The 23,429-nt window shown below is 47.8% G+C and overlaps 1 protein-coding gene across 4 annotated transcripts in view; it reads right to left on the bottom strand.

Annotated features, from left to right (window-relative positions):
* SLC39A14 (solute carrier family 39 member 14) overlaps positions 1-19,845 on the bottom strand; it is a 42,050-nt gene extending 22,205 nt beyond the window's left edge. For 2 of the 4 annotated variants that reach the window (XM_012739288.2, XM_012739292.2), the window contains exon 1: positions 19,708-19,845. The gene's annotated coding sequence lies outside the window, so the exon portion shown is untranslated. Of the gene's footprint in view, positions 1-2,489; positions 2,573-19,268; positions 19,289-19,707 lie in introns of those variants that run through there. The other 2 variants (XM_075997236.1, XM_075997235.1) reach the window with 2 other exon arrangements.
* Between the last annotated feature and the right edge of the window lie 3,584 nt (positions 19,846-23,429).

The raw sequence follows: 23,429 nt of genomic DNA, 5'->3' as shown, positions 1-23,429 counted from the left end.
AGGCCACAGGGCCCCGGCATGTGGTTTCGGAAAACACGTTACTCACAATCCACCACTTACATCACCCACTTGAAGCAAAACTCCCCGACTTGTTATTCGGTGTCCAATAAACAAACAGAAAGGCATGATGCAGTGGCTAAATTCATCAGACAGGATGACACTGTCAAACGGATCCGAGTTCCACAGGGGCTTGCCGCTAACCTCCCTTGTGTGCCCAGCACAACTAAACCGGGAAAGCAGCAGGCGCACGGCACTCTGGTACGTAAGATAGAGCCCAAAGGACACGCAGCCCAGCACTGGGGGTCACTGCTCCCTAGTTCCCAGACTTCCACGTTCTCAGCACAACCCCTCACCCAGACCTGACTTCTGCTTATCTTCAGAGGGTGGCTCATTGCCTCCTCTTCCAGGAAGCCTTCTTGGACCACTCTTCTAGCACTTTTCTCCAACTATTTTGGACTCCTAATTACCTAGTCTCCCAGGGAGCCTCCCCACATATATTTTTGTTGCTTGAAGGCAGGGAGAGTCCTTGCCTGCCATTTCTTCTATGTCCTCACTCCCCTGCCCCCCACCACAATGCTGGACACACAAGGGGCTAGAGGGAGAGAAGTTAACCTTCCTTCTAGCTGTTGTTTGTCTGAATGTGCCCCTGTAGCCTGATGAAGAGCAGGTAGCTCAGGACCTCCTTCCACAGACCAAGAACCCAGGTCATGTGAAGTCAGCTGTCATGACCACATATTAAAACCCCCTTACCTTGAATTCCATTTATGTTAATTGAACTAAAAGCTGGCTCACACCTGCCAGGCTTTTAAATCTCAGCCCAAGACTTCATGCAACAAATATTCACTGCCTACCAGTTATGTGCCAGGAATTACGCTAAGTATTGAGGCTGCAAAGGATATACATCTAGTACCTGCTTTCACACAGCAGGGATAGCAATTCAACAAGGAACTTACCAGAACGATGATGACAAGGATGATGTCAAGAAACTGATCAGGGTTCAGTTAAAGTAATTTAAGCTGAAAGGGATTTTGTACAGGTTATCCAATGGCTTAGAGAAAACAGACTCCAGGCTGAGCTCCCAGGAGCTACTCCCAAAAATCACACTGTAGAACTGAACTGCCAAGGAGCTACTGCCTCTGCCGACCATCGGGTAGCGACAGCACAAAGAAGCTGCCTGCTCCAGAATTCCGCGCCCTGGCTGCGATCCACCCCAAGCAAGATGGATGTGCCAGGGCCCATCCCGAGGAAGAGGATATTTAGATCAAGACTCTTCCCTATAGGACTATTACACATTTAAGACAAGCTCAAATGCATCTATGTGGGAGAATCTAATCACATTGGGAATTTTAGTGCAAGATAGGTATCCAAAACGTGTAGCTTTTCTCTACTTTCAGTAGGTTGGACCATGATTTATGATCCAAGGGAGGCACTACGGGGCGAGCACAGTGGCTCACACCTGTAATCTTAGCATTTTGGGAGACCAAGGCGGAAAGATCACTTGAGCCCAGGTGTTTGAGACTGCAGTGAGCTATGATTGTGCCACCACACTTCCCCCAGGCAACAGAGCAAGACCCTATTTCAAAAAAAGAAAAATTACAAAAAAAAGAATAAATAAAAAGGAGGCACTATTAATAAAACAAGCCAGGACACCACCAGGAGTACATCTCCCGTTATCTTGGCAGGGATGCCTGGTGCATGGCCCGTCTGCACTGTCCACTGTAGACAATGACGAGGCCGGGCGCAGGAAGCTATGGAAACCACAGCAGGACAACCAAAGCCAGTGTCAGAGGTCAGAGGAGGTCCCGAAAGAAGTATGTCTTTAGCTGAGACCTGCTAACATGTAAAAGTGAGTCAAGTGAAGAGGGTGGGTGATGAGGGTGGAATTTTCCATGAAGGAGCAGCTTTATTTGGAGACTCAGTGAAGATGACACATGTAAAAACTTAAGAGTCCCAGGTGGCTAGCGAGCATGTGAAAGGACCTGGAGGGGGGGCAGAGAAAGTCGAGCTAACAAAGTGGCAGGGACAGCTCTGCAGGCCTCGTGAAGGTGGCTGAACTTTATTCCCCATCTTTCTTTTTTTTTTGAGACAGAGTCTCACTTTGTTGCCCAGGCTAGAGTGCCATGGCGTCAGCCTAGCTCACAGCAACCTCAAACTCCTGGGCTCAAGTGATCCTCCTGCCTCAGCCTCCCGAGTAGCTGGGACTACAGGCATGCGCCACCATGCCCGGCAAATTTTTTTCTATATATGTTTTTAGTTGGCCAATTAATTTCTTTCTATTTTTAGTAGAGACGGGGTGGGGGGGAAGTGTCTCACTCTTGCTCAGGCTGGTTTCGAACTCCTGACCTTAAGTGATCTGCCCGCCTCGGCCTCCCAGTGTGCTAGGATTACAGGTGTGAGCCACCGCGCACTGCCGGGGTGGCTGGACTTTAATCCAAAGGGCAGTGGTGACCACTTTAGGGGACCTGATCAGATGTTTGTTTTTAGTGTACCTGTCTGGCTGTGGCGTGGAGAACAGGCTGGAGGCCGACAAGAACAGAAGCCGGGTGACCATGCAGGAGGCTCACACACCTGTCTAGGTGAAAGAACACAGGAGTACCTGGTTTGGGCTAAAGAAATACTTCTTCCTCCTGGCTTCTGGCCTAATAGCACCCAACCAGGGATGCTTCCCCCAGCCCCTCAGGGCTGCCCGCCTCATAGTTTTCCACTAAAAAACTGAGCAGGCTCCTCTTAAAAGGCTACAAGCAGAGAAACAGGCCCCACCACTGTCCTCACAAGCAGTGAGTAAAACTCGAAAGCCTTAGAAAGACCAGCCCCACCCCCACCTCCTAAACTGCCGTGGGGCAAGGCAAGTCCTCCCAGCTATGGCTGCAGAGGGAGGGCCACTTACAATGCTAACTCCAACTCAAAATGTGCCCCCAGAGGCCTCTCAGAAGAAGCCTCTTAGGGCTTCTTCCTCTCACAACAGGTAAGAAGAGTTCTCTGAGCCGCAGGCTTTTCCTGGGAGTGAGGTGGGCCCTTCCCAGACAGTGAGCCTTTGTGCTCCATTCCACTAAAGTCCACTCTACTGATTTAGGACTCATTTTCCCTGGGGCCGTGAGTCTGCTTTCCGGGAAGCCCAAGCCCTAGGGGCAGCTCCACTGCTCCGCCTGTGGCCCTAACGCGCACCATCGCCCAAAGACATTCTGCACCACCCCCACCCTCCAAGCCAGCTGAAGCCCTTCCTCAAGACTCAGCCAGTCTGCAGCTGCAAGGGTTAATTTCTCTAGGGAAGTGGTTCTCAAAGTGTGGTCCCTGGAACAGCAGGGTCACCACCACTGGAAACTTGTTGGAAGGGAAAATTTTCAGCCATTCCCCCCGAAACCCGGTAGATCAGAAACTCTGGGGTAGGGTCCAGCAATCTGGGTTTTAGTAAGCTAAAACTCCAGGGGACCATGGTGCACATGAAGTCTGAGGACAGCTACTTTTGCAGGGAGAGACAGAGCTTCCATTCCATTTCCAGATTTCCTAACCAAAACAGAGAAGTGCCACAGTCCAGTGCCCGAAGAGCCTTCCCGCCTAGCACGACCTGGGCTCAGCAGAAAGGCAGGGGCTGCACGCTGGACTTCAGATTTCTCAGTAACTATATCTGTCAACTGATTAATAAATGAGCCCTATTCCCATAAGAGCGAGAGTTATTGGGGAGGCAAAAAGGGAAATCCCGTATTTCCAAATTGGATGAGAAAGATGGACGAATGAATCATAATTCTTCCATTTTCCCTCCTGCTGTCTGAACCTCCAACACATTACATTCTTCTGGCCCAAGGTCACTGGCAGCCCGCGTCCCATTACTGGGGTGACAAGCCTTCCCACATCCTCTGCTTCCTCACTGCGGGCCTCACCGTGAACTGGAGCATCCTGCTTCCCAAGACTCCAGGTTCCTGAGCAGAAACCACTGTGGCAAACCCCGTGCGGCTGTCTCCCCTCCAGAACATCCTGCCCTGCCTCCGGCACTTCACCCCCACCCAAAGTAACACCTGCCGCCCTTCCCAGCAACACGCCCGAGCTCCTCTGCCTGGTGGTCGGGGTCTCTCCACCTGGGCTCCAGCCCACCTTCCACCCTGGTCTGCCATTACTCTCCTGCCTGGGCGCTGGGCTCCATCTGGATTGTCCCATCTTCCCAGTCTCCATCCCTCCCTACAGGACTAGGAAGTCCCATTCACGTAAGTCAGAAAGCTGAACATGGTCTGCACATGCTCCACGCACACCCGTGCACATGACAGGAAGGGCGTGGAAGGAAGGAAGGGGTGCACTGCAGGAGAAAGCGCCCTCTGTCCCACCCCCATCTGGGAAGCATTCTCACCTCTGCTTTGTTTCAATGTCATACTGTCTTAGAAGGACAGGCCTTACATTTTAAATTAACTTTCCTGGTTGTTTCCTAACGGTCCTGCGGGGTTGCAAATGAAAATGAATACGTCAATAGACACAACCTCACCCTCCCTAGAGATTACAGAAGGGCAGGGACGACTTCCCTTCAGATACATTATTGAGGGTCATGGGGCCAAGGGCAGGGTCTACCAGTGTCTTTGAAGTTGTCAAAGGTGCTTTGGAGAGCCGGAGACCCTGGCCCTCGGCCCTCCCTATTCTCCCACTCTGCACAGGCCAAAGCCCTGGGGAGAGGCTGTCAAGAGCACACACAGACGACTCCAGAGGAAGGGCAATCAGTTTCTGGTTCACAGCACACTCTATAGATTTGGTCCAGCAGAGACCCACTAGGCCAGGCTCCCTATCCTCAGGTTAAAGAGCCCTCCAGGGCTGTGGGTTCTGTGGCAGTCTCTGGGCAATATGGTACAAAAGCAGCCACTTCTCTAACAACATAACTACTCATGCATGTGTTTCCACTTGCCCTTCCACTTCCCCGCCTCCTTGAAACAGTTTGCCTATTAAAAAGGGATCAACATTCTAACCAGACTTAAAGGCTTACCCTTGTCAGCCAACACTAACCCCAAGGGGCAATCGGACTGCCACACAGGAAGGGTTCCTGATTTTAGCTTGCAGTTCTGACGGGCTCCAGTATGGCTGACTATCAACACCAAACAGGAAGGAAAAAAAGAGATGGATATAAGAATTCATATGGCAGCACTATTCACAGAAACAAAAACCCATCAGCAAGAGGGTGGATGAAAAAAACTGCAGCCCAAAGTGAATGAACTACAGAGACATTAATACTGAGTGTTCCTTCCAAGTTTTTAATAACGATTGCCTTTTCAGCGCTGCTCACTCTTCAAGACCTCTCCTCCAGGAATATTTGGAAGGACTATCTGAATGTTTAGACACTATACTGTAAACTCCCCAAAATGTTGAAATAAAATAAAATCTCTTAACAGGCCTTCCAGCTTTCACTCAACACCTACCCCCATATTATTAGGGTCTCTTTTCTCTCTCTCTAACACATACACACCATCAAGTGCCCAAATGTTAAATCTACAGCTTAACAAAAGTTATCCTTCTAAAATACAAATCTGATTCCAGCACTTTCTTTGCTTTAATCCCTCCAATGGCTTCCCAGTATACGCAGAATAAACGCTAAACAACTTTTCCTGGCCTGTCAGTCACTACGTCACCTGCCTATCCCACTGGCCTGATGACTGACCCTTGTCACTCTTTAGGCTCTAGTTACCAAAGCATTCTTTCTGTCCTTTTAACACATCAAGCTCATTCTGACCTCAGGGCCTTTGCACTTGCTGTTCCTTCTGCCTAGAAGACTCTTCCTCTGCATCTTCACAACAGCTGTCAATTCAAGTGTCACCTCTTCAGGGTGGAGAGCCACCTTGCACCCATAAAGCCCACTCCCAGGCATTCAGAACCCTAACGCCCTGTTTTATTTTCCTCTTAGCATGTATCGTTCTCTGAAACAGTCTTCCTTCTTTTTACATATTTATTAGCCATCTCCTCCTCATGGACATTCAACTCCAGGAGGACAGAGACTCAGAGCCTATTTTATCCTCAGAGTCTGGAGAGAGGAGTGCCTGGCCCCTGTCAGTCCCCAGGGAACATCCACTGGAAGGACGTGTGACTGTCCCACTGCCCGTTCTGTGGCCTCCATGCGCAGGTGAACTCTGCGCAACCTTAGGGGGGGAGGCCCCTCTCCTGCCAAGTCGCTCCATAGAGCTGAGGACCCCAGAGAGCCAGAGACGTTGATCTGGAGTGGGCATATAAAAGGCAGGTTGGAAAATGTTTTTATAAACATAAGGCGGGGTGGAGAAATCCAAAAGGAAGGTGGTAGGGGAGAGGCAGACATAGGCAGGCAGCCTCCCTTCCCACATCCCTGAGAACGCAACCAGCTGATAATCCCACCAAAAATAACATTTCCACTTCTCCCCGTGGCAGGGGAAGAAAATGGAAAGCCCACAAATACAGGCTGTTTCTAGAATTTCTCAGCGGCTGGCTCATGGAAACTCTGAGTTTCACGTATGCCGAAACGCCGGGGGAGGGGCCGAGTGCTGCTAGGAGAGGGAGGGACGCCAGAATATCCAGAATATCCAAGGTCACAGCCACCGGGCTGGCCGGCAGAGCCGCACACACGCCACGGTTTACCCACGGTCAAGGCTCCTGCCGTGGGAGGCGCTGCCACAGCGTCTGCGGGGTGGCAGAGGGGCGGCCCGAGGAGGGCAGAGCAGGGACCTGGACGAAGCACTTCCCAGGCTGGTGCTTAGGTCAGCAGCAGTCTGGGGGAGTGGGCGACTTTGTACTTTTTGCACCTTTCTGGGAAAGAGGATGGGAACAGCCGAGGCTGGCTGCCCCTGGAAGCCACCCAAGGACCTGGTATCCTGAGAACTTGCCCAGCCTGTCAGATGGAAAGGATCCAGCACTGGGGAAATGGTCAGCGCTGAAATACAGACAGGCCGATCGATGTCACGTGGGCCCGCGGTGGCAGGGCACAGGACGCACCCTCAGGGAGCAGGGCGACAGAGGGTCGGAAGCAGGGAGGAATTCCAGGGCCCTGAGCCTCAGCCTCTCTCCTGGTAGGGAAAGCAGGCCAGCACAGCTCCACCTGGCCCCAAGCCTCTGTGCTCTAAGAAAACAAGCGTCCTGTCCCTGGCTTGGGAGAGCCTCTGGCTTCCAGGAAAGGACAGAGAGTGCCCAACATCCCCCCATGTCTTACAGGACTCTCTTAAATAGCAGGACACGTACCCCCACACCTACCCCTCTTTCTCACCCACAAACACAACCTCTCAGCTTCCGTGAAAAAAGTGAAAGAATTCCAGCTGGTTCAGGTCTGCCACCCGCCAGTCCCCTGGGAGGGCAGCCCAGCAATCCCTGGGGGGAAGGGGGGACCTGTCTCCTCTTCCCCCTCCACCCCTGGTGGGGCAAAAGGAAAAGCCCTAAGGGGCAAAGGGGCTCTTCCTAGAACAAAAGGAATTCTCAGACCCAGGGGCAAATTGGCTTGGGACCAGTCCCTGCCCTCAGGGTTACAGCCAACAAACATGCAGTAAGAACTTACTATAGGCAGGGTGTGGTGGCTCAAGCCTGTAATCCTAGCACTCTGGGAGGCCAAGGCGGGCAGATCACTCAAGGTCAGGAGTTTGAGACCAGCCTGAGCAAGAGCGAGACCCCATCTCTACTTAAAATAGAAAGGAATTAATTGGCCAACTAAAAATATATAGAAAAAATTAGCCGTGCATGGTGGCATATGCCTGTAGTCCCAGCTACACGGAAGGCTGAGGCAGGAGGATCGCTTGAGCCCAGGAGTTTGAGGTTGCTGTGAGCTAGGCTGATGCCACAGCACTCTAGCCCAGGCAACAGAATGAGACTCTGAAAAAAAATAAAGAACTTACTATACAATTTTGCTAAGCCTCCCTCCTAAAGATTTAACTAATTTCATACTCCTACTACCTGTGTTTGAGTACCTACTTCATAGGATTCTCACCAACACTGAGTATTGAAATACTATTTCATCTTTGCCAATTTGATAGGTTAAAAATTACTTATTTTTCCAATACTTCCAATTTGCATTTCTTTGATCACCAGCATGGCTAAACACATTTTTAAGTTTACTATCGCTTATATTTCTTCTTTTACAAATTGCCTTTTACAAATTTCTTCTTTTACAATTGCCCATTTTTGCTGAGATACATTCAACTGTTTTCTTACTGGTTTATTTAAGAGTTCACCATATGGCAAAAATATTAACCTTTTGTCACGTGTTACAAATATTCTTCCTAATTAGCTGCTTGCCTTTTAATTTTGCTAATTGGTATGACTGGCACAATTTTAAAATAGAGGTAAAATCAAGTTATTATACTTTTCCTTTACAGTGTCTGCTTTTAGTAACATGCTCAGAAATTATAGACATAAACACCTGTATTTTCTTGCCTTTAAAAAATTTAAATCTCTAATCCACCTAGAATTTAGTTTGGCATAGTGTGAGAACAAGAATCTGACTATTTTTTCTAAATAGTGAGCCAGTTATCCCAATGTTGTTCAGTGAAGAATCGAATTTACACCTTGAGTGTAGGTTTATAATAGGTAAGAAACAGATGTAGAGTCAAATACCTCCTTTGCACTAAGAGAGGCCACAAGATACACCGAAAAGAGCCCCGGTCCCTCCACGCATCATTGAGCAGGTACATCCGCCTCAGATGGTGAATCATCTGGATGCTTTATCTGCCATCAGCCCAAACCATCATTGGTTAGACTCTGTGCTTTCCATATGAATACCCATGTCACTTGTATGTGACCCTTTCCTCTCTAATTTTATAATAATCACAATAAGAACTGCTAGGACTGATTGAGTGCACTAAGCAATTTGTTGCCTTTATTTCATTTAATCTTTCCAACAATCTTTCCAGATGAATTCCGGAAGTGAAGTAGTGGCAGATGTACCTGCTGAGGCGGATGTACCTGCAGATGTACCTGCGGTTGTACTTGCAGATGTACCTGCGGATGTACCTGCTCTGAGGCGGATGTACCTGCTCAATGATGCGTGGAGGGACCGGGGCTCTTTTCAGTGTATCTTATGGCCTTAGTGCAAAGGATGTATTTGACTCTACATCTGTTTCTTACCTATTATCAACCTACACTCAAGGTGTACACTCGGTTCTTCACTGAACGACATTGGGATAACTGGCTCATTATTTAGAAAAAATAAAGTCAGATTCTTGTTCTCACACTATGCCAAACTTAATAAGACAGACTCTACAGTACTTCCTTAATGAATGACAGCTTTTCAGAGTAGAAAAAAGCAGTGGATTAAATGTAGACACTCTCCCTATTTCAGAAACACTGAAACAAATAACAAAAAGCATCTCAAAATTGAGGATATTAATCTTTTTGGAGACACAGGGTTCCACTGTGTTGACCAGCTGGTCTGGAACTCCTGGCCTCCGGGGATCACCCTGCCTTGGCCTCCCAAAGTGCTGGGATGATAGGCCTGAGCCACGGGCACCCAGAGTTCAGAAAACACTTTCAATCATCCTGTCAGGCCCCACTACTTCACTTCCGGAATTCATCCTACAGAAACTGTCTTAAGCGGGGGTAAATATTTAGCTCTAAGTTGTTTTTAGAAAGGTGCGTCCAACAACAAACATTTATTACTGAGTGCCAAGTGTTCTAGGCATAAAGGATATAACAATGAACAAACCAAAAAAACCTCCTACCCTCGTGGAGCTGAAATTCTTGCAGTGCTCATAAAGAGTGAAAAATTGCATGCAAACTCGATGTACCGTAAAAGGGGATTGCTAACATAAAGTAATCCATATGACAAAATATACCCAGAGGGTAAGAGCGTGGGCTGTGAGTTAGGCAGACCTCAATCTGAACCCTGAGTCTGCATTCATTAGCTTCAAGGCTTTGGGTCAAGTCAAAACTTAATGAGACTCATCTTCCTCCTACAGCAAAACAGAGCTACTAGGACTAGGGAGGGACTGTTTACAAAGGACATTACCGCCCCCCACCCCCGTCATGAATATAGTGGGTTGAATTGTACCCCTCAAAATTCATGTCTACCCGAATTCTCAGAAAGTGACTTTATTTGGAAATAGGGTCTTTGCAGATAAAGTTAGTTAAGGATCTGAAGACGAAATCATCCTGGATTCATGGTGGGCCCTAAACCAACAATCCATGTCTTTATAAGAGAAAGGAGAGGAAGATTTGGAGATACAGACACACAGAGGCACAGGTAAGAGTGATGTTGCCACAAGCCAAGGAATGCCAAGAGCCACCAGAAGCTGGAAGAGGCAAGGAACGACCTCCCCTAGAGCTGTCGGAGGGAACATGGCCCTGCTGACACCCTGCTGTCCAAAAGTGCGAGAGAATACATTTCTGTTGCATACACTGGGGAAACACTTTGGTGCCGGCATGAGGCTGGATCACTTTCGGCTGTGGTCGGCAGAATTCTAGGGTAGCTCCACCCTTGCGTGTGGGCGCGATCAGATGAGACATCACTCCCGTGACTGCGTTCCATTATCTGGTACAAGGCATCCTGCGGGCATTAGCCAACCAAATTAGCCAGGGAAATTATCCTGCATGGGTAGCACTGATCCAACAGCCTTAAAAGGGATGGGCTCCTCCTAGCAAAGGGGACTGGAAGCATGGGAAGGATTCGACGTGGCAGAGGCTGTGTTGCCAGCCTTGGAGACGGAGGGGGCCACGTGGCAAGGGAAGGAGAGAGGGGGGGCTTCTAGGAACTGAGGGTGGCCCCTGGCATCCAGTCAGCGAAGAAAACTGGGGAGAACAACCTCAGCCTTGTAGCCACAAGGGGAGCTGAATTCTGCCACAACCACGGGAGCCTGGCAGAGGCCCCCAACCTCCAGATGACAACCCCAGCTGGCACCTGGCTTGGAGTCTTGTGGGACCCTCAGCAAAGAAACAAGTCATGCAACATCCAGACTTCTGACCTACAGAACCATGAAATGATAAATGGGTGTTGTTTTAAGCCACAAAGTGTGTTGTACTAATGCGCCTGCCTGCTCTGATAAATAGGCAGACCTCCACTCCCTGGAGCAGGAAAGTGACAAGTCTGGTCACTGGTGGTAGAGCCAGGCTGTTCCGGATCTCCGCGCTCCTTTGTATTCCAGATTACTTCCCTTTGTCTCGTTCTACCGACAATGTTAAACACATGCCCACCAAGAGCAGGTGGCATAGAAATGAGTGGCAGTTGTTTCTGACATGGACCAGGCAGCCTTTTTCACTTCTAACATCAGAGTACAGTATGTTCTCACCTCACAGAGAATTCTGAAGCCAGGAACTAGATGGGAGTATGGACACATGCAGTTAGCAGGAAAGCAGCACAGTATAGAGAAGTAGAGTGTGGTCACGTAGGCACAGATCCGACAGGGGTGTTCCAAAGGTAAGGTGCTGACGGCGTCGTCAGTAAATCCTAGTGCAGCCCTGGGTGTACAATCACATATTAATCAGGGACACTCACCTCTGCCTCCGGATGGTGCCTAAAGGTGAGTTGAATTAAATAAATCTAGAGTACCCATGAATAAATGTATGCAGATCGGCGCCACAATAGTAGCAAAACCATTAGAAAACAACCTACAACCCAACTAAGAAAATGGTTGAAAGGGTTATTCACCTTTGGAGAAAGAAGTTATAAAAAATCAAAGGGGAGAAGACTAATATAAAATGAATCTGTGGTGTTAGACTGGAATAACAGGTTATCAGTATAAACTCATGTTTTTTAATATATACATATATACAGGTAGAGTTACTGAAATATAGATGTGTATGTATATAGGGGCTAGTACGTGTGTATATATGCATGCACATATATATAAACACATTTCCTGGTTTTGTGTGCTAAATTAATAGAAGCAATGATAGAAGCAATTAACAGAAGCCAATTAATAGAAGCAATGATAACTCCAGTAGCAATGAGCACACCTAGCAACAAGATCTTGGTTTCTAAATACCATTCTCCAATAAAGGAAACCAGGACTACCTGAAGTAGTTGATTATAGGGCTAGGGCAGGAAAGTTATAAGCCCAGAATAATTTGTGGTCTCAGAAATTAAGGAAATGCTAAAAAGGGGGGAAGAGGGTTACAAGAACACAGGAGAAAACCTAAAGGCACTCCTAAAACAACCAAAGCTAGAACAATTTGAGCAACAAATAACTAATGATAATATTCCATTTTAACCCACAGAATAAAATCTGATGTAAGCCGGTGGCTCACGCCTGTAATCCTAGCACTCTGGGAGGCTGAGGCAGGCGGATTGCTCGAGGTCAGGAGTTCGAAACCAGCCTGAGCAAGAGCAAGACCCCATCTCTACTATAAATAGAAAGAAATTAATTGGCCAACTAATATACATATATAAAATTAGCCGGGCATAGTGACGCATGCCTGTAGTCCCAGCTACTCGGGAGGCTGAAGCAGAAGGATTGCTTGAGCCCAGGAGTTTGAGGTTGCTGTGAGCTAGGCTGACACCACGGCACTCACTCTAGCCTGGGCAACAAGAGAGACTCTGTCTCAAAAAAAAAAAAAAAAATCTGATGTAAATAATCAAACACATAAATAAATGGGGAAGAAGGGCCAGCTCCTTCCTTGCAATAGAATTCCAATAAATAAATGTAAAAGGGGTTGGTCTGAGTGCAGTGGTGTTTACAACTTATTGATCACAACCAGTTACAGATTCCTTTGTTCCTTCTCCATTCCCACTGCGTCACTTGACCAACCTTAAAAAAAAAAAAAGTAAAAGGAAAGAGGGAAATAAAGAATCACTAGGCAAGCACCACCATAATCATCACTGTAGGCAAGATCCACAGATGGATGCTAAACTTATGGGATCAAAGTATTATACAAGGAGAAACAAGATTTGCATGGTCTCAAATTATTTCCTGACACTACAAAGGGAAAGAAAGTAACATTTTCAGACAGCGGGGTGGCTCATGCCTGTAATCCTAGCACTCTGGGAGACCAAGGCAGGAGGATCATTCAAGGTCAGGAGTTCAAAACCAGCCTGAGCAAGAGCGAGAGCAAGAGTCTCTACTAAAAATAGAAAGAAATTAGCTGGACAACTAAAAATATATAAGGAAAATTAGCCGGGCATGGTGGTGCGTGCCTGTAGTCCCAGCTAATAGGGAGGCTGAGGCAGGAAGATTGCTTGAGCCCAGGAGTTTGAGATTGCTGTGAGCTAGGTTGATGCCACAGTACTCTAGCCGGGGCAACAGAGTGAGACTCTGTCCCCCCCCCCCCAAAAAAAAAAAAAGAAAGAAAGAAAGAAACTTTTCCAGCATGGAAATCCAGCAGACACCGACGTAACCAAGCGACCCAGGTGCACATCACAGCGAGACACACTGACGTGGTCAGTGCGGTGAAATGATGCTCTGACAAGGATGCACCATCATCATCTCTGGGGGGTTCTTCCCCGACACTCATGACCTCATTCTAACAAGGAAAGAGGAAGTGACTGTTACAGATTGGAGCAGACTCAGGGGAAATAACAACTAAACGTACAATGTGGGATCACAGATGAGATCCTGGAACAAAAAAGGGACATTTGTGAAAATACTGGTGACATTTAAATAAGGCCTGCAGTTTAGTTAATAATATTGTGCCAATGTTGACTTCCTGCCCTTGATAACTGCACTTTGGGGTGAGGGATAGAAGGGAATGCTCAGCCATATTTCTGTAACTCTAAATTTAAACGCTAAGGAAATATACCAATATATAAACAGAGACTGCCTCAAGGCAGTAGGATTACAGACTCTCCCCTTCCCATACTCCTTTACACTCTACTTTTCAGTAAGCACGCATTACTTTTGATCATCAGAAGAAAATGAGGTTTACAACAATACATAACTGGATTTGGGGGAATCTGTGGGGTACAGTTCATGATGTACAGTCTCTGGGATAGACTTTTAACGGCTGTGATAAAATAGGCTGGAAAGGAGGGTGTTCTATGCTTCTGAAGGAGGGCTAAGGAAGGAGGCCAGAGGTCAGACTGATGCAGAGGACATGGATTTGGGGCCATGAGTTGCTCTAGATAAGAGCAGGCTGTTAGGCTGCACCCCAAGACAGAGAGAGGGCCACTGACACACAGCAGTAAGTCTTTGATATGGAAATAGCTCAGAGGATATAGATACCTTCCAGGCATCCTCAAACTATGGCCCGTGGGCCACCTGCTGGTGTTTTTGCCCGTTTGTTTTATTTCAAAATAAGATATGTGCAGTGTACACAGCAATTTGTTCATAGTTTTTTTTAAACTATAGTCCGGCCCTCCAATGCATTGTCTGAGGGACAGTGAACTGGCCCCCTGTTTAAAAAGTTTGAGGACCCCTGCCTTAGACCCTAGAACCCTTCAAAAATCCTGGACCCAACCTAAATTTCCAGCTGGGTAGCTTGCTGCTCCCTCTCTCTCTGCTGCTCTGGCCACCCCTGCCAGTATCCACACAACCCTCCCTGCCAGGACCCTGCTCTCTCTCCCTCCCTCCTTCCTACCCCTCCGGAACCTGGCTCAGTCCCACCTCTAGGAAGCCTCCCTTGAATGCTCCTGCTCCAGCTGCCTTTCCCTCCTCTGGCCTCGCCAAGTACCTGGAGTGTCCGTTCCACTCACTGGAGCTTAGCGAAGGCCACAGATGGCATCTGACTCTCCACACGCGGTTCACAAGCACCCTGGGAGCGCAGGCTGTGCGGCCTGTCTTCACCGGGGAGGTGCTCTCCTAGCAACCTCCACCACTGAGGGTCCCCATGCCGGACCTCTTCAGGCCAGGTCTGTTTGTCGTTATGATTACAATTTATTTAAACAGTAACTGAAAAAACGAAAGTAGAAAGAAAAAGTTCTGATTTCTAAGAAAATTAAACTAAGTGATCTAGGACAGTGATTCTGAAATTATGGTCTTTTAATGACTCCTGAGGTCCTGGAGGTAAAAACAATCTTTGTTATAATATTCAGATGTTAAGAGCTTTTCACTCTCACTTTGCAGAGGATACATGAAATGTCATGAATGCATCATCTTGAGTTTTCTAGAAATTTCTAAGGTAGAAGTTTAGAGTATAAATATGCATTTTCAAAGATTAACTCAAGTTTGTTCTCTGGACTTTTAGCTGAGTTCTTACCAATAAACTTTAAGTTATACCTACTATAATCTATCATAATCCAATAAATCATCATTTTGAAATCCTGTAGATGTGCAAAAATATAATAAGGCCATTCTCACTCTTTATTTTGGAAAACAGATATTTTTCATGAAATATGCTTTTTATGTGAACATGAAATGGCCTTATTTTTGTTGTTTTTAAATGCATAAATGTTTTCTAATTTTTAATTAGATAGCTACATAAGCAAAAGACAAAGAGTCCTAGGATCAAAAAGTTTGAGAATTACTAATCTAGAAAGACTTGGTACAAATGAAAAAAATAATAAAAAATTACAATAAAATTAGGTGTTTACATAAAAGCAGTAGGCTTCTGAACACAGACTGGCTTGCAAATGTCTTCTTTCATTTTTTTTTTCAATGAAAGTTAATTAACAGATGTATTTATCCTTTTGCCTAGCAATCCCCCTGCCCGGAATTTATTCTGCAGTCATACTTTCGCATGTATAAGTGCCATTTGTATAGTTATTCATCGCAGCACTGCATGTAATGGCAAAATACTGAAACCAACCCAAGGTAGTGGTGATGGGGGTGTGGGGAAGACGATGTGTGTTAATTAAAAAAAATGATGGCACTTCCATATTATGGAATACTACACTGTTATAATAAGAGAATGCTGAAAGCATTTATTCCCTGTGCTAAGATGGAAAGATTGAATATAGGTGAAACAAACAAGAAGCTGAACAATGTCTAAAATGCTACCTTGCAGCATTTATAAAAGACGGGAAGGCAGGGTTTTGCTCTATTATTTTTACCACTTTGATTTTTTTAACTGTGTCAATACAGAGTCTACTGAAAAAACCTTAATAAAATGGGAAATCACAGGTGATATACTTAGGTGTGATTCTTACATTCAAATGATTTGTAAATTTAATTTACAAGTTTCAGCGAATAAAAAAATACATACATGTTTTAACATGTATTTTTTTTTTTAACTCCCAACTTTTAACTGATGTTATTTATTAACTACTGAGTGTACTAGGAGAGCCATGAGGGACTCATCGCTAACAAATTCAGGGTGGTCACTTTCTCATTCCACCAAACCCTAGGATGCTCCCAGGCCTTCTGCTGGAGGAAGTCAGTTCAGAAGCCTAAGAACAGTCAGCTCTCAAGTTGCCACGACAGGGAATTCGATTTCCCCCAGCTAGGCGTGCCAGGCTCCCTCGGCAGCCTGGTTCTACGGCTACCCAGCCTCCTGTCCTTGCGCAAGTCACTCCCAATCTACCTGGGCCTAACCAGGGCCTCCTCTGGGAGGCTGGGTGCCCACAGGAGGGGTGGGGACGAGGCAGGGGGGCTTGGAGACCCTGCAGTGACGCTGCCCTGCTGGCCCCTGGGAGGGCATCAGGCCCTGGCTGCCAGCTGTCCCAAGTTAACGGACTCTGGACTCCTTATCTGCAGGCATTCTGCCAGCCTGCCAGCCTCGAGGTCAGAGAAGTCCCACTGTAGACAACTAGTGAGTCCTGGCTGGGCCCAGCAACAGGACCCCCACCCCATGCCTCCAGGGAGTCTGGAAAGAGAAAGAAGTAGGAGACGCCACCAGAAGAAACTAACATTTCCCCCTTACCAGCCTCCCCCCAAATAAGCACAGGGAACAAGTGGCTCCTTCCTCTTCTAGTTTCTAAGGAAAAAGACTGTGGCTGTCAGAAATGTCACCATCACATTTAGGAATAAAAATAGAACCTTTCTTTGGTCTTCTCCAGCAAGTCTCTTGACCACTAGCAGCATGTAGCTTGGGAACACCAATCCACCTCTGGATCTCACCTCTCTGGACCCACTTTCTGTCATTAGAAAACGAAGGAGCTGCACTCAGAGACTGCCAAGTTTTACGGTCTGTAAAAGGGCTGATCATTACTTTCTTCGGGCCAAGGGCAAACAGGCTATTATTCTGCCATAGTGGGGAGAGGGAGGTCTGGATTCCCAGGTGCACACAATCTACCCCAGGTGCACAAATCACTACAGCTTAGACTCAAGACCCTAAATATGGGACATGAACCGAGGCTCCTCTCGGAACAGTGGGGTGTGAGCAGGTAAGGACAGAGGAAGAGGGCAGGATGGGTTTGAAAACAGAACCAGTCCTGTGTCTGATATATACCATGTACACACATGTGTACACACACACACACACACACACACACACACACACACACAGGCATTGTTACTTGTTAATCCTTCCTGGCTATCATCAGTCCAGAGAAGAAGGACTATTTCTTCTCTGAAGAAATCATAGTAATTCCGAGAACTAAAGGTGGAAAAAAAATGTTCTTTTTTCCCCTAAGATTGCCCAATGGATCTTTGGGGACAACCCCTGGCAGGCCACCTAGAAGACCTACCCAGAAGGGCAGGGAAATTGCAATCATGCTGCTCAGGAAGAGATGAATCAGCCCCATGTCTGGGTTCGGACCAATCCTAACCAGCAGCTCCTGGGACCCCTAACTAACCCACTCCACCCCATAAAGATGATGATGATGATGATGAAGTCGATGAGAATAAGCCCTCTACTATGTTCCAGGCACAGACACACACGCCCCCCACCCCCACCCAGTGAGGATGTTCTTTCTCTCCATTAAGAGTCTGCACTGGAGGCCAGGCGAGGTGGCTCACGTCTGTAATCCTAGCACTCTGGGAGGCCGAGGCGGGCGGATTGCTCAAGGTCAGGAGTTCAAAACCAGCCTGAGCAAGACCCCGTCTCTACCATAAAAATAGAAAGAAATTAATTGGCCAACTAATATATATAATATAAAAAAATCAGCCGGGCATGGTGGCTCGTGCCTGTAGTCCCAGCTACTCAGGAGGCTGAGGCAGGAGGATCGCTTGAGCCCAGGAGTCTGAGGTTGCTGTGAGCTAGGCTGACGCCACAGCACTCACTCTAGCCTAGGCAAGAAAGCGAGACTCTGTCTCAAAAAAAAAAAAAAAAAAAAAAGAGTCTGCACTGGAAGGGCAGCAGCCAGGCCACCCACACCCACCACAGTGGCACAGCACAGACTGGGCACTGTGTATTTACGTGCTGAGAGTCACAGAGCTCTGGGACCTCTCAGAGACCACAATACTCTTCTTCTTGACTAAATGACAAGGCCAATAACGCAGCTAGCCCTGCCCCCGCCCACTCAGGTCAGTCTACTTCTTTCTAGACTCCCCCAATGGCAGGCTCACCCTGCTGTTCCGCACCCGGCTCTTATCTCCCACTCAGCCCTGCCCTCTCCCAGGTCCCAGAGGCCAGGTGAGTAACAAAACACAGACTGAGCAGGAAGAAGCCTTCTGGCCTGGTCCTTCTGGAAGAAGAGGCAATACTCAGGGTCTCCCTCTAGGCAAATCACCCGCGGGAAGAGGACCACTAGTCTATCTCTGATGACCACACAACTGATGAAAAAGCTCACCTCTCTGAGCCTCCAACAGAAAATGGAACATGTGGCATGTGGCTTTTAATTCTAGCTGCTAAAAGTTATGATTCTGGACATTTCTTTTCTCGTTTCATCAAGAAGCCAAGTTCCTCTGAGTTTTGAGGGCTTGTGTTTTAAGAAGTAAGGATTTCAGAATTGCATATACTGTGGATAAGAGTACAGACCTTGGTACTGACCTGACCCCTCCCAAGGTCACAGAGCAAGTTTAGGAGCAGAGCAGGGACAGAGGCCAGGGCAGACTCCCAGGCGAGTCCCCACCACACTCCTGCATCATCACTCCCCAGCAGGAGCACACCTGTCCCAATGGCCTGGGGCTCCTGGGGAAGCCACTGAAGATACAAATCCAAACCCAGAGTTGCTCCAGGAAGCAGGGTCAGGTACAAGTGGCTTCTGCCCCCCACCCTTCCATTTAGGCCACATGACAGCACTCAGCCATTCACCCAATTGTGTCCTCTCGTACACCCAGGCCATTTAACTATTCGGAGAAGCACCCTTTTTGGAACCCAGGTCAACACTAGATGCTCAAAACTAAACCCAGAACCCAGAGCAGAGAAATTGTCCTGGCTTACTTGGACCTCAGGATCACAGGATGAAACTGCCTGGATAGCCACTTTGTCCCATGCCTACCTTAGCCCACCGAGAGAGCAGCCCGACCCAGACCACCTAACTCGATCAGTCAGGAACAAAAATAGCCAAAAAGCCATCCTCACGGGTCAGCCAGGCTGGAGTTTCGCTCAGTGCCTTCTCTGCCATTCTCCAACTAGCGGGCAGCCGGAAGATTTGGGATATTTACCTTCAGCTGGGAGGTGGTACGGTAAGGGACAGGAGGGAACTTGGACACAGTTCCTGTAAAGCAAAGTCCAGATACCCGCGCCCCATGGAGCCGCCCATCAGATTGGGCCATCTGCCCTGCTTCCCTGTGCTCCGTGTCCGCGGGTCCAGGAGGCTGCCTCAGCCTTCCAGCGGCTCCCCACGTTCCGGGCACCCTTCTCCGGCTCACACATCCCGCGCTCTCCAGCCGAAGCGGCCGCGCCTGTGACCTCCCTCCCCTGCCATCACAGCCCCGCGGCCAGGTGCCGCCTCCACCCAGCCTGCCGGGCCGTGCGCGGTGCCCCGGAGCGGCTCCCTGTCCCCGGCGCCCCCGCCCCCACCCGGAGCCCCCAAGCCCTCTGCGCGCCGATGCCCGGCCGGTGGCACCGCGCGGCCCCCGCCCGCACGCCGCCCGCCCTCACCTGGCGCTCCGGAGGACGGCAGCCGGCCCGCGCAGCCTCACCCGCAAGGCCCCGACGGCCCGCAGCTGCAGGAGCGGCTCAGTCAGTGCGTCCGCGCAGGCACCGCGCGCCCGACCCCCCTCGCTGCGTCCGGCCCCCGGCGCGGCGCGCATGCCCGGCTATATACCGCGCGCGTCACGGCCGGGCCCGCCCCCGGCCCCGCCCCGCCCGGGCCTCCCCCGCGCCTGCCACGTGGGGCCGCCGGGCAGGGACGTGCGTGAGGAACCGGCGCGCGCCGGGACCCGGCCAACCCGCGCCCTTCTGTGCCTCCCAGCCCTGCTCGGGTCCTAGCTCGCTGGCTTCATCCTCCCACTCTTCCGCGAATTCCACTCCGGACTCGCCGAGGCCCCCCAGGCTGCTGCTTCCTCTGGAAACCTCCCCCTCTGACCCCCGTCCTTCCCTGTACCTGGGACGCCCTCACAACCTGGCCCCCAGCCGCACACGCCTGGGAGTTCAGTGTACTTGATAGGTGTATGCATTTTACCACTTCTGATTAATCCAGAAAGCTACTCGCTTCCCTCCCCACTTCTGAAATGTACTCTAGAAAGGGTCACACCCACAGACGATGTTTCTTTTGCATATTCCCACCATCCAAAAGTACCAAATTTTCCTGTTCCAGTTCCAAATAAATCATATTATATTCACTTCTCAAACTAGATGTTGCACCCCGCTTCCCCACAACAATCGGACTCGTAAGGAGCCACGTCTATTACCCCAAAGCTGGGGAAAAGCTAGTTTTGTGTGAGGAAAGTCCTGGGAGTGTCTCCTGCTGTGGGACAGGCCTATAGAGATGGATATCAGGGCTGGGAAATGCAGATTTATTGAGAAAATAAACCACCCATTAAACTCCCATTGTTCTCTACCGCGGGACATCAGGACTACTTCCTCTGCAGCTAAGCCAGCTGCCACCTGGGTCTAGGGGACTGAAAGGAAGGGCTTTAGCAGAACTGCAGCCGGTTAGTACTGGAGCCCTGTTCTGGCACAACCACGGTGTCCAGCTTGCACTAGCTACCTCTGAATTTGCGCCGGGAAGGGGAACAACATCCCAACTCTGCGCAAGTCTTACCGGAGCACCCCCACGGCGGCAGTGCAGAGGACGGAAGGAAAACAATCCCTGGAGCTGTGGCCAGAAGAATCCAGCAGCTTGCCCTTGGCCCACCCAGAGCAGGCTACAGTCTTCATGTCACTTTTGAAGAGGCTAGCTGGGTTTCTAAAATTCAATTATCCTCACCCTGTAATCACCGTGCTCCAGGGGGTAAGGGGGAGTGGTGATATTCCTTTCATTTATTTTCCAAGTGATTTCAAAGTAATGGTACCTCTTGCAGAATTTCCCATGGAGCCCCCTCCAACCTTTGTAAAAACCCTTTGTATTTCTTTCTTCGTTAAACGCATGGCGTTTTCCAGGCATTTATGTCATACGTCTGGGACTCCGATTCCACCTTCATGGGCTGTCGGAAATGGCCCTGTCCTATGGCATCTTTCCTTGAAGTACTATTAATAGAAAAAGAAGGAAAAACGTCCCCAAAGATAAAGTGAAATAAGCATGCTTCAAACACATGGAAAGCTCTGAATGGTATGAAGCCTGCAAATACATATCCTAACGGAGTGTCAATCTCTTCTTAAAACCTAAGTCCAAGAGCAATCCCATTGCTTTCCAGGCGAGGTGTCACTACCTCATGCCGGAGCCCAGAGCAGAGCATAAGGCATTAGTCAGGAAGGCTGCAGACACCCCACCACAGGGCCTATCACTGGCTTCTCATTTTTTGCAACCAGACTGAAGGTAGGGCTGCCAAAGTCCATATGCAAGGACCAGGGCTGATAAGCTATCAGCAATCCATTAGAGGAATATAATTAATTATTAACATAGCTTGAAATCAAAAGGTCTTAACTCCATATCCACTCCCACACAAAATTCTTTAGGTAAACCCTAACTAAATCCTACCTTGTTGCTGAGCGGTACTCGGTCTCTCATGCCTCGTGCCAGGAGCAGGGTCCCAGTTCTCTCCTCCATTTGATATGCCCCTTTTCCCCTCTCATCACCCATTTCAACTTGTCAAAATTCTAACTCTCCAGTCAACCCCCCTTTAGCAAGCGTCCTGATTCTTCTCAAGTACGTTTGATCTACCCTTTCAAATTTTGATTGTAACCCACATTAAAAAATATTTCACAGTATAACTCCAGCATAAATAATACAGCAAACAAAAATTTTATGAAATGTCCTTAAGATATGCAAGGCACTAATATTTTATATTGTAGTTCAATTTTCTAAAAAGAAGTCACAAACCTACTATATTGATTTCATGACCATTATTGGGTTGTGATCCAGAGAATTAAAACTTTGTATGGTTTATGGTACTTACATGATTCCCTTAAAATGATTTCATTTCTATCTCTAACCTTATTAGACTTTAATCAGCCTTGATTACAAGAGATTTCCCTATATACCTGTAACACCTAATGTAACACCTTGCACATAACAGTTTCTCAACAAATATTTGTTGGATCACAAGCCTGCTCGGTAAAGTTTGGTGTTGGGCAATATTTAAGGAAACAGAGCACAAAAATCTGACATTTTCATTGCTACTGTTTCTCTTCTGACAAGATGCCACAGCTACCTGCCCAAAGATAGGTACACGGATTTCCCGTAGCTGAGGTCAGTGCAACAGCCTTGGGAGGGAAGCCAGAGAAATGAGACTCCAGCCCAGATTATGCATAGGTGGGGCGGGCCCCTCAGAAATATCAAAGCCCCTTGGGTGATTTGTGTTGACCAGGTGGGCAGGTGATAGATCAGCAAGGTGGGGACAAGATCCTTCTTCCTGTCCCTAGCTCACAGGCCGGCTCTAGAGAGACTACAGCTTTTCTTACAGCCTGTCACGAGATCAATGACCAGATTTCTCTGATACTTTCTTGGGGAAAAATGGGTTTGCTATGTTTTGACATGGCTTAACAAATTTAAGAGGGTTGGAAGGAATATGAAGGTTCTGTTCAACCCCAAAGCACATCAGAAGACTCAAGTACTAGTACTCTATGCTCTGTTAGCCTAGAGTTAGAATAGCTTGAAGCCTCAACTGAGTGCTGGTCACTTCTGTTATCACCTGATGGTTTCAGCAGATCAAAAAAAAGACACTTGGGAAAAATAACACTTCTGTAAATAATTGATAAGAATTTGTTCATCTTGTCTAAGTTGTCTAATTTGTTGGCATAGAATTGTTCATAGTATTCCCTTATCATGCTTTTTTTTTTCTCTGTAAGGCTGAGAGTAATGTGCTGTCTTTCATTCCTGATTTTAATAATTTGAGTCTTCTTTTTCTCTTGGCCAGGCTAGCTAAAAGTTTGCTCATTTTATTAATCTTTTCAAAGAACCAACTTACAGTTTTTTTTTTAATTTTCTCTATTGGTTTTCTGTTCTCTGTTTCATTAATTTCTGCTCTGGTCTTTATCTTTAAAATATTATCTTTGTCCTCACCTTTGGATGCTTAGCTGGGAACAGAATTGACAATTGCATTTTTAAGTTATTATTCCTTTTGTCTTAAGGCATCTATCATGGCTCATGACTAGTCTGCTGGTAGATTTACTACCTTTCTTTGTAAGCAATCTTTCACTTCTGGTTGGTTTTGGTTTATTTTTAATTGACAAATTATATATTTATGGGGTACAATGTGATATTTTTTTTTGAGACAGAG

Source organism: Microcebus murinus, chromosome 24 (assembly GCF_040939455.1).
Source record: "Microcebus murinus isolate Inina chromosome 24, M.murinus_Inina_mat1.0, whole genome shotgun sequence".
Taxonomy (NCBI): domain Eukaryota; kingdom Metazoa; phylum Chordata; class Mammalia; order Primates; family Cheirogaleidae; genus Microcebus; species Microcebus murinus.
The sequence above is the reverse complement of the archived record's forward strand: the minus strand, read 5'-3'. Positions and strand labels throughout refer to the sequence as shown.